We start from the raw sequence: 12505 nt of genomic DNA on the forward strand, positions 1-12505 counted from the left end.
TGAGGACCGAAAGAAGAAAGAAGAAAATCTTTCTATATCTCTGAAAGATAAATTTGAGCAATGTGGTAGGTTGGTTCATGAGAATGAGATGTTGAGAATAGACTTAGTACAATCCCTAGGTAATGGGAAAGAAATTGAAAGCCAAATAATAATTCTGAGAGATGATCTGACTCCTACAAGTGAGTATAAAGAAAAATTCAAGGTTAGTTTAGCACAGCTTGATGAGTTATTGAAAAGTCAAAGAAAAAATGGAGATTCTAGTGGACTTGGATTGAACAAGGTCAGAGTTCTGGTACTGCAAAAGAAGATCAAAACTAGAAGGCACAGGTAAGGAAGTTTAATGCTTATAAATTTAATGGTAGATGCTTTGTTTGTAATAAATTTGGTCACATGGGATTGCTGACTGCGCTAGCTAAGAGATGGCACTCAGAGACTTGTAGTTTTCATTTGCCAATGGGTGAGATGATAGTCATCTTAGAGGATGTGTATAGGATACGAAGGATACTGATCATTGGGGAGTTAGTTCCTTACAATTGAGAGAGAGACAAGGATGCACTGAGATGAGTGTTTTAGGATCCAGGACTGGAGATGAGGGAAGGACATGTAGCTTGGGACACTATGATAGCTACATAACTTGCTCTACCAGTGGTTCTGGTAGGAGTGATCAGTGGGTTCCTCTATCCAGATAGGGTGACACGAGGATTGGATGTGAGATGGGGGAGGACTCTAGAGAGGGATACAACTAGGTTTAGGAGATAGCTAAGGGATACTAATTAGGAGAGGGATCAGGCTATTCAACACTATACAGACGCTGAGACAACACTGAGGGCAGGAAGGCAGGCAACAGAGGACACAGGAATTGGATACACCTATGTTCTGCGGGTCAGGGAGGAGATAGGCTACTGGAGAGACTTATACTATGGAGCAGTGCCACTAGAGCATTGGGCTAGGAGCTTCCATAGACCATTGCGGATAGCGATGACCACTAGAGGGAGGGATAGGAGACAAGCATCCAGTGGTGGGGTCATGGGTCCTCCACTACCACCAGATAGAGGGGGCATGAGAGATGATCCTAGGGTGAGTCCTTCCAGGGCTCAAACTCCATCAAGGCTAGCCGGCTCCGAGGGAGGGAGTTCATCATAGCCTTAAAGGGCTCCCTAAGTATCAGTTTTGTACCATTTTGTATGATGACACCTTCAGATGATTGTAGCCATATGATTTTGATGTCATTGTATCATGAAACTTATGATTTTATATATATATATATATATATATATGAGATTCATCCTTGCAGAAGCTATATGCATGTGTACCTATGTGATGAGATATTTCATGATGTATGTTTCTATGTGACGGTTATGATATGGATGCAAATATGTACATAATATTTTTTATTTTTTATGTTTTTATATGTTATGCCAATGCAAATGTGAATGTATGAAATGCATATGAATATGATAATGCAAATAACTATTTACATGATGAGAATGTAAAATGTACTAACATGTGTTGTGTGCAGGATGTGATGCAATTGTGATATCTATATTTATGTATGAAATGCAGTAATGCAGGTGCAAACTACATGAAATGCAAATGTTTTTGGTGTGTCATTATACTTAGTCATGTGATAAAAGGCTACACAGAATCAAGAAGAACTATGGAGGTCAATCAAGAAAGGGGGATCAAAGATAGAGGACATGAAAGTGAAAGAGCTTCTTGTGCATTATCATCATTGAGCTTTATTATGGAAAATAGGTTATGACAATCTATATATATGTTTGACCTAGAAAGTCATTGTACCCATTTGCATGGAGATAAGACAGTCGCAAACAAGGAATGCCCTAGTTCACACTAGACTCACAGTGCCCTCATATTCTTGGACAAGTCATAGCATTACTAAGAGACAATCCACAGAGAGCAAAGAAAAATAGGTGACAATACCCCATCCTCACCTTTCTAGTCAAAGACATCCTAGAGATAAAATATCTAGTCAGAGACATCCTGGAAAAGCTAAAATACATGTCACCAGAAAGACAAAATCAAAAGAAAACCAAGACTCAACGCCAACATCCACTGTAGTCCTCAAGTTTAGTGTCTCTTGTCACTTGTATATGTCTTATTTGATTGTGATCACAGTGTTTACTTTCACAAAAGGATAGATAGCACTAAACCATAATGTTGTTTGAGTCTGTTGAAAGATTTGATTTGTTGAAGCCCATTGTTGTCGTCTCTCTTCTGAAACTAACTGAATCCATGCAATTGATACTTAATTGCAGAGATGATGAAACTTTATTGCAGATATGTGATGCTAGTGCTACTTTATTCTGGATTTTGTGCAGAGATACTGGAGAAAAGTGGAAGAAACTATACTCCTTAAAACATGTGATGCTCTAAGTTCCACACCCATCACTAGACGTAGGATTTTCCTTAGCCACAGATAGGAGTTGATTTATTATGAATGGCTAACCAATCTTGGGTAGATCAATAACAAGCCATGATGGGAATGGGTAAGTTTATTATGAATGGATAGGTTGTGAGTGTGTGCAAAGTGAAAGAATGAGATGGAATCCTAAAGGAGGGAGGAGAAATGTCCCTACACATGGCGTCGGTGACCCGATTTTCACCATGGTACTTGCCCAGGGCGCCACCAAAGTGGTTTTCACTATTGGACAAAATGTTTTTCTTTACTTTTTTCTAATTTTTTCAATTTTTTTGTGTCACAAGGCACCTATTTGTCAGGTTTTCACCAAGTAATGATTTTTTATGTTTATGATTTCTTTGTATTTTTGATTTTTTTAATTTTTTTTTTGTATTTTTGAATTAGGATATTCTGAAGAGCTATATGTAAAACCTGTGAAGGGGCATGTTGTTGATAGGATCCTCCAAAGGTTCACCATCTGGAGTTGAAAGTTGATATGAACCAAATCCATAGGCTACTGTAATGATGTAAGGATCAAGCCAATTTGGTTCGAATTTTCCCTTCTTCTCTCTGTCTTGCTGATTTTTAGGATTTTCTTTGAGAACTAAGTCACCTACCTCAAATGTGTGAGGCTTTACCTTATGATTGTAGTTGGATTGTTCCTTGACTGAATGATGTGTAGCATGACTAACTATCTTCCTTGATGAATCAATTGAGATAGAATTACTAATGCGTGGACTACACAAGCCCATATGTGTGTCACCTAAAGAAGTTTGGGCATCACTAACAACAAAGTCCCTTGAGGAAACTCCATTAAAGGTCCATGATGTATCGCCAGAAGGGAAAGGATGTGTAGAACAAGTGGATGAGGAATGAAGGCTTATGATTGTGAAAAGAAGTGAAAGTAGGATAGCATGATGGAGACTTAGGATCAACAAGTATGCTTTTTGACTTAAAATTGTAGAACTTTTGCCCCCAATTATTTTGATATTAGGGGGAGATCATCTCTTTCTCTTTTTCTTTCATAGGAGTTTTATCCTTGACTTTGATATTTGTAGAGTCTAATAGCTTTTGATTTTGATTTGGACTGAAGGACTTTTCTTTATTATTGACTTTTAGATTTTTCTTTTCAAAGCTTGATTTGTGATCCCCAATGAGTAAGGTCTTTTGTGATTCTTGTTGATCCAAGTCTAGGAGTGGAGTGGAAATGAAATGAATAGATGAAATGGTAAAGCTATGTGAGTTCTCAAGAGGGCTAGCGATACGCCCAATAGATTCTTCACTAAAACCACTCTTAGGACTATTGACATCAAGAGTTTCTTGTACCACTAGAGGAGATTTGCATTCAGACTTAGTAGCCACAACACTAGGTGCTTCGTACCCAATTCCTTGGCATTGCAAGTTATTTGTATATTTTTCCTATTGACTGAATACCTTAGGAGATAGTGGGAGTTGATCAACATGAAATATATACTCACCACATCCCATGTCTTTAAACTTTAACTTTTCTTTAAGCTCTACTTGTTTAGATGTAGAAGCTTTTAAGGATTCTGGATCAACATATGTTGATGAAGGAATAGCTTCTCAATTGACTGGGATTGTTATTTTTGATCTAGGTCGCATATTATTACAATATATGAATGGGTTAGGATCACCATTAACTATTACTTCAACTCCATTGTGAGGAAGCTTAATGCATTGGTGGTATGCGGATGGGACTTCCCTCATCTCATGAATCCATGGGCATCCTAGCAATATATTTTATGTGAGATCCAAGTCTAGGACTTGACAAACCACATCCTTTGTAACTAGCCCAACTCTAAGAGGTAAGGTGACTGTGCCTTTGGATGAATGCTCTTCATCATCATATGCCTTGATGGTAATTTTCTTTGTAGAATTCACAGCTTTATCAGAATATCCCAATTGTATTATTGTGTTCAAAGTACATATATTGAGACCAACTCCTCCATCTATCAGGATTCATTTTATTTGATGTTTGTGTAGGAAGGCTTCAATATGTAAAGGTGCATTATGTGGCTGGGTTATAGATGCGTCGTCAGCTTCTATGAATGTAAGGGAGTGTGGAATGGAAAGGTATCCCACCATGGCTTGAAACTGGTCCATGTTCAGATTAGTAGGGATGGAAGTGTCTCTCAACATTTTGTCAAGGATGCCTTATATGCAAGGGATATGCATAAAATTTCAAGGATGGAGATAAGCGCGGGTGTCTTCCCTAACTGTTCTACAAGGTCATGCTCAGGTTTGGTTGATGAGGAAGTGGTGTTTTTAGCTGGAGCACCTTGCAAGGTGAATTTACCTTGATGAGTTGTAACATTACATTCAGAGGTAGGTTTGGAAGAAGATCCAATGCCTTTTAGGACAATTTTGGGTCTTTGGGTAGAATTCTCAGGCGTTTTGTCCGTGATGATAATGGTAGAGACATAATTGTCCATTGAAATGTGATTAATAGTTGAATCATAGTTATAGGATGCTATAGTATAGTTGGTTTGGTCATCTATGGCTTTAGCTTTTCCCTTGTCAGGTTTTGGGAATGGTTCTTTAAACATTTCGTGTTCTTGATTGGATGAGTGTCCCTCGATCTCAATGTCACCTCTATCAATAAGATCGTGTATGATGTTCTTCAGTCGATGAAAGTTTCCTATCTTATGACCTTTGCTCTTATGAAATTCACAATACTCATCATCATTCCACCAATTTGGTTTAACCTTTGGGTCATATGGAGGCAAATCTGGAATTGTTATTATTTTGTTTGCCACTAGCTTCTTGAAAACTAATTCTAGTGGTTCTCCCAATGAGGTGTACTTCCTTCATGACTTTGAATTTGTTTGAGTATTCACTTGATTGTTTGTAGAGCTTGATCCAGAAAAACCAATTTTAGGTCACACTGTATTGGCATCCACAACACCATCATTGACTGTGTTCTTGTTTTTATTCCAAAATCTTGGCTTGTCTTTTCCTTTAAAGTCATCTTTTTTTTCCTTGAATATTTTAATGACTCCTTGTTCAATTAGGGCCTTCTCTATTGCTAAGCCTTTTTCAATGACATCCTTGAAGGTGGACAAACAATATTTTCTCAAGTCATAACCAATGTCTTTGTTAACATTTTGGGTGAACATCTCTACCATTTGTTTTTGTGGAATTTCAGAAGAGCATCTGCTGGCTAGATTTCTCCAACTTTGTAAAAATGATGAAAAGGATTCTCCATCCTTTTGTTTAGTGTTGCACAAAGTAGTGACTGATATATCTATCTCTATGTTGTATGAAAAATGTTGGATAAATGCCTCTACTAAATCACCCCATGACTTAATTCTAGGTGGAACCTGGGAAAACCATTCCATAGCTTGATCACCTAATCTCTATGGGAATAATCTCATCAAATATGTCTATTCTACTGCTACTTCAATGCAAGCTATGAAAAAACTATCTTATATGTGCTTTAGGATCCCCTTTTCCTCTGTACTTATCAAACTTAGGTGTCACTAAATGTGTAGGAAAAGGAGGCATTGGAATGCTCTTGTCAAATGGATAGGGACATATGTTTGTCATTGTGTAAGTTGGCTTTGGTGTATTTATGTCCTCCATCTTCTTTTGTAAGTCCTTGATTTTCTGTTCCAAATTGTTCTTAGGTGGAGATCAACTTCTTAGACCATATCCCATGCCTGAGGCAGTAGGTGGAGGAGGAGCATGTTGCATATATGGATGGTATTGATCATACACATGTTCATATGGAGGAGGTCTATAGTGATGCTACGTATAAGGACCACTTGGTATAGAGTCATGATGAGGAATGGAATATCTATTTTGTCCATGTATACCATACTCTACAGGTATGTCATGAGTTTGTTCTAATGTGTTGCCCCCAAATTTGACATGGGGTTTCCTTGTGTCCAAATTTTGAGCATTCCTTTGAATATCCAATTGCTTTGGTGGTTGGTCCTTAACATTGGAATGTGATTGAGCATATTTTTTTGCATAAGACTTCCATAATGGTCTGCGAAGGTGAGTATCGTATGCTTGACCATGTGTGTATGGGACCTCTGGCTTTTGAAACAAAGATGATGGTGATTCAGGCACAAGATGTGGTCCTCTGGTTGTCTAGTGCCTCCACTATTAGGCCTCCTTTGATCCATGTTGGAGTGAGGTTGTTGCAAAGGTCGATTTTCCATTATTTGAGACATGTCAAAATCATGAGGGATCTTGGCTCCACTTTGTGCCATCACTTGTAATAAGTATTGTCTATCTCTCCTCATTATTTCCTCAACCAATCGATCGAAATGGGGATCCATAATGGAGTCTTCCACTTTTGCTGAAAGTATGGAAAAGTTGTCCATATTGTCATTATGTGTGTCATTGTTGTTTGTGTTATCCATGTTCTCAACATTTGGAATGTTTCTATTAGCATCCATGTCAGGTAATGTGGTATGATCAGAATTGAAAAAGACATCATTGTCATACTCATAAGAACTCATGTTTGCAGACTCTTGAGCTTCTGTAGCTTCTCTCCTAGATTTTTGGGGATGGGTTTCAACCATGAACTAGGTATTGACCAAGATGTGCGAGACTAGATGAAAATGGAAAGAGTATGGAAGACCAAGAGTTGGATGGAATGTAAATGAATTTGAGGTTTACTTGCAATGTCCAAAGTGTAAGACCAAGTATGTATGTAGTAGAGTATGTGTGGCTTCCAAAGAGAGGATAGTTTCTCTTGATGAGGTAAGTTTACCTTGACTCTAAGTAAGATGAAATGAGACCCAAAGGTGATAGACCTTGATGAGGGACCACTTAGCAAAATGTTGTTGTATGTAGTGTGTTGACAAAGTAAGATGAGGACAAGAAAGTGACCTTTTGACTCAAGTTTAGACAAATGTGAATGTAATGCAAGGTGTAAAGAAATGATGAACTTTGTGAGACCCAAAGGTAGGTTGAATGCTAGATGAAAATCTAGAGAAATTACTTAGAAAGCTCAAAAATTCTGAAACTGATTGCTCTTGTTTGTTGGATTGTAAATTTTTCCAATTTGTGAAGTTGTTGTTGTGACCAAATCTGAATTTGTTTGACTATTTTTCATGACAAGAGGACATAATGTTGATGAGGACTCAATGTTTGCAAGTGTTTAGACTCAAAATTACTCAAAGAAAAGTGTGTTGTTTGATGTAAAAATGTTTTGCATACACTTGAAGACACAAAAGACACAATGTTTTTGATGTTTGGTCTTGAATGTTTGAATGTTTAAAATAAGACAAGCACAATTCTTATGGTTGGCCAGGACAATAGTTGTTGATCCCACATGAGGCTACGCTATTCAGAGTGGATACGTAGATGCTTGACCCCACTGGCTCCACCCTCGGCACTCACTTCTTGAGGTAGCCAAGCATCAGTCCCCACGAAAACTCCCCATGGCAAACTTTGTATCTCTACTAAGAACCGTATGTGTGTGGGCCGCTCCAGAGGTCCAACCTCCTGCCACAACAACTAGAAGGATTTTGGCTTCTAAAACAAAAAGGTGCTAGTAAGGGCATAGACTTGTGTGGCCATACATGCGACACTTTCAGCTCTATAAATACAAAAGGCTCCCAGCTGGTAGGGGTTACACCCTACAATTGATCAAATAAATTTGATCAAATGGGTTTATGGGGAGACATAGTGTTGGTATGAACTAATCAACACACGTTATCCATAGTTTTCACCATGAATACAGTTGTTTATAGTGGTTCAGAAGAGGATGGCTTTTCCTTGCTACCACTTGGGTCGTTCTCTCCTCACTAGTAGTCCTATTGACCACACGGGGAGACAGACCCTCTAAAGATGAAACAAAAAGAGCCTATTGCCCAAGACACAAAAGACACTAGTTCAATTTTAGTGCACCAATTGAAGTGTTTGATAATATATGAAAGAAAGACACACAATAAAAAAGAAAATCCTTGTCAAGGTCCTACAACAAAGATCTGTTAGTAGTTGGGATTGTTTCAAATGATCACCCCTTCCTACAAGCACACAAGTTAGGTCAATTTTAGATCCAAAAGACTTTGTGAAATAGGGGCCTTCAACAAAATGAGTTTTTTGATGAATTCAAAGATCTGATTCATCATAAAAAAAGACCAAATATAAAATTTTAAGAAATTTCTAGAAATGTAAGAAAATCCAAAAAATTTGCTAATTTGCTCCAAAAAATATTTTTTTATGAAAAAACATAAAAAATTCATATGAAATGCAAATTTGATCCAGAAAATATGAAATTTTTACTGGACACTCCTGATGGTCTTCCAAACCTGCATAAAACAATTTTTGCAAAATTTCCAAGCAGTTTGTGAGATATGAGTAAAATAATGCAAAACCCTAATTTTCAAAGATCTAATTTTTTAGGAATGGTTTTGCATCAAAATTAAAATCACAAAGAATATTTCCAAAAACGTAAGAAAATCCAAACAATTCACTAATGTTCTCTCAAAATTAATTTTTTATGAAAATACATAAAAAATTCATAGAAACTTCAACTATGATCCAAAAAAAAATTCATAGAAACTTCAACTATGATCCAAAAAATCTAAAATTTTTATTGAGCACCTTCGATAATGTTCTTGACCTGCAACACAAATTTGATGCCACAATTCGAAGCTGTTTGTAAGATCTGATCAAAATAATGAAAAACCCTAATTTTTAAAGATCCAATTTTTTAGGAAATATTTTGCATCAAAATTAAAATCACAAAGAATATATCCTATGTATAATTATGAGAGATTTCCAAAAATGTAAGAAAATCTTAAAAATTCACTCATTTGCTCTCAAAATTAATTTTTCTGTGAAAAAACATAAAAAAATCATGGAAAATGAAAATGTCCTCCAAAAATTCTTAATTTTGGATTGAGAGCTCTTAATACTGTCTTCAACTTTCCAACAAAATTTTGTGCAATAATTCCAAGCCATTTGTGAGATCGGATCAAATCTCTCCAAGATCTTGATTTTGTGTCCAAAACCCTAGCTGCACAAGGTTATTCTCCAAATTGTTTTACAAAACAACAATATATGGTTAGTAAAACCTGCAAAAAAAACATAGATCTAACAAAAATCCATGTCCCACGGGGCATTCCAAAATGTTTATGGTGAAAAGTGGATAAACAATAATATTGAAAGACTAAATGAATTCAACCACAAAACCCTAGCCTAACAACAACAAAGATCCACCATAACATATGAAGATTACCTAAGACAATGAAAATCAAATGAAATCACAAAGATTATACCATCACATTTACAATAGGGTTTGGATCTCCATTCTTCCTATCTCCATTGATCTTGCTTGATATATTTGCTCTTAGATTTTATGTCTGCACAAGAGCTCAACAAAGAATGGAAATGTGGTTGCAAGTAGGCTTGACTGCATATGAAAGTTTGAATGCTATAGTAGTCAAGTAGTCAACTAATTAGGGTTGATAATGAAGAAAGAATCTCTTTATATAGAAGACACTATATTAAATGGAGGGATAAGATTAAGAGGTGTAAAAGATAAATGGTTGGCTATGATTAGATGGTGGGTAGAGAAAATAAGAAAATAATGAGAGGGTAGGTAGTGTAGGAATTAAGAGATGAATGACATGTGTCATGGGTAGAAAAGGCTAATGAATTAATTAAATAAATAAATATTTTATTAATTAATAGAAGAAGTGGGATCAATTAAATAATTAAGATATTTATTTAATTTAGAAAAGGATAATTTAAATAAATAAAAGTATTTATTTAAATGAGAAATAAGGCTAGAAGAGGATAAATGAATTAATTAAATAAATACAGATTTATTCAATTAATAGAAGAATTAGGCTAAAATAATCAAATAAATAAATATATTTATTTAATTAGACAGGACAATTTTAGGTGTCTACAACAATAAGTATGGTCATAAGACAGAAGATTGCAGAATGAATGTTAAATTTTATGCATGCGGAAAATTTGGACATATGGCTAGTTAGTGTAGGTCAAGCAATTATACTAGTTTTAGCAAAGCAATTGAAAAGAAAAATGTTACATGCTATGCATGCAATGAGGTTGGATGCATAGCTAAGTTATGTAGAATCATAAATCCACCAATTAGCAATGAAGGTTCAAATGAGAAAGGAAAAGATAAGGTTAATAAAATCCGGCAAGATCATATGAAGAAATGGTTCAGGAAGTCAGAATATCAATCACCAAAGGGAAATGCACCAGTTACTCAACTGGAAGAGGAGGTTGATCCTACACAGACAGAAAGCTCATCTAGTAACTGAAGTAGATGCCTTAGGGGTAGGCAAAATTCATGATGATACTGCTTATGCCCCCGAAAGAGGTTCAGAAAGATGTTCTAGATATTGGAGATGCTTATCCAACATGGAGATGTTTAACCAAGATTTGGTATCTTTCACTGAAATTCATTCATATCAATGATGTATTAGGGTTTCTTGGAGGTTAAAAGGATGAATTCACTTCATTTTTGATCACTTTGCATTAAGAGAGATTTAGAGAGAGTCTAAGGTGATTCAGGGTAATCTATATCTTCTTGAGGGATTTCACCAGCGATCGAAAGAATTCTTTAGGGTTTTCACTAGCAACTGTTCATAGGTATTTATCTTTCATCATGGAAGCGAGATCATCTTCTTTTCCTACTTTAATTGTAAATCCTATTGTTATTGTGGTCAAGGACTATCCTAGGCTGATTTTCAAGAGATGCACACATATTGCCAGTTTGGATGATTCAGTTGGCGCATTTTTTCGTGTCCCAAAAGGAGTCATATATGTTGAAGATGTCAAAGCTTACATTCACTGTCATATTGAGGATTTGGGAACTAGTGATATTAAGAGAATGTAAATGAGTGAGCTAATGGGAGATTATGGAAATATTAAGCCCGATTATCAACATATTGAGGATCTAGGGTTTACCAACATTCTGGATATTCCAGAATTCAAAGATGAGATTGCCAGATACGTTTTAAGAAGAGTGCTTAGAGAATTTATCTGGTTGGATAGACCGTATAAGATCTCAAAGGAGGAAATCAAGGAAATCACTGGTTTACCACAAGTTGGACAACATCCAAAGAAGAAGGTTTCTGACAATCTTGTCAACAAGATCACTAACACAACATCAGACAAGCGATCAATGAGGGTTAGCACTATTGACTGACAAAGACATCAGATTCAGAAGCATGATTATTGGTTACAAGGTAACTCAATTAAGCCATCTTAATTCAGTTTCCAGTTCCTACATTTATGCAACACATAAGATGATGAGGGAGAATGAGAAGTTAGATCTTTGTGGATGGATGTTGGATGAACTATTAATTAACCTAGGGAAGATAAAAGAAGAGAAAAAGGGAGCATTCTGGTATGAAAATCTTATTGTTTATTTGATGAAATTTTTCATTAATGAAACTCCCAGTTTTGGGAAGAGACAATGGGAATTTGATATCCCGGTAGGAAGGCAACTAAAACAATCTATTGTGAGTCTAGGTAGTCAGTGAGATGACAAAGTATGGGGTTAGCACAAGGAATTCCAAAAGGCTATGAATTCTAGGGAGAGGGTTCCAAAGCACATTGTTGAGAAATACTCAACTGAGATATGCTTCATGGTCAAGAAAGATGAAACTTTGATGGAGGTAGTTAAGCCCTAGAAGATTTGGATTGAAGAGATGGGTTATGAAGTCAATACATAGATTCTAGATGCTTATGCTAAGTTGGTAATTGATACAATGATTGATGAACATGTAAAAAACTTTGGTATTCCTAAGCAAAAGAAGAAAGATGTTGAAATAGAGTTTAACCGGAAGAAGAGGGAGAAGAAGTAGGGAAAGGCAAGAAAGTTTGTGGAAAAGGTATCATAGGACATCAAGTCACTAATTGATGTTGTTCTGAAAAAAGGAAGGAAGAGAAAAGAACCAAAAATTATTATTGAGCCTATTCCATCAGAATCTGGATTTGATGATGACAAACCCTTAGCATTCAAGAGGGTATTAAGGAAGAAAACTTAAGAAACTAAGGTGGACGCAAAGAAGCAACTGGTTAGGAAAGTTACATTCAAGGTACTGGCAAAGAAGAAAGAAC

This window comes from Cryptomeria japonica, chromosome 10 (genome assembly GCF_030272615.1).
Source record: "Cryptomeria japonica chromosome 10, Sugi_1.0, whole genome shotgun sequence".
Taxonomy (NCBI): Eukaryota; Viridiplantae; Streptophyta; class Pinopsida; order Cupressales; family Cupressaceae; genus Cryptomeria; species Cryptomeria japonica.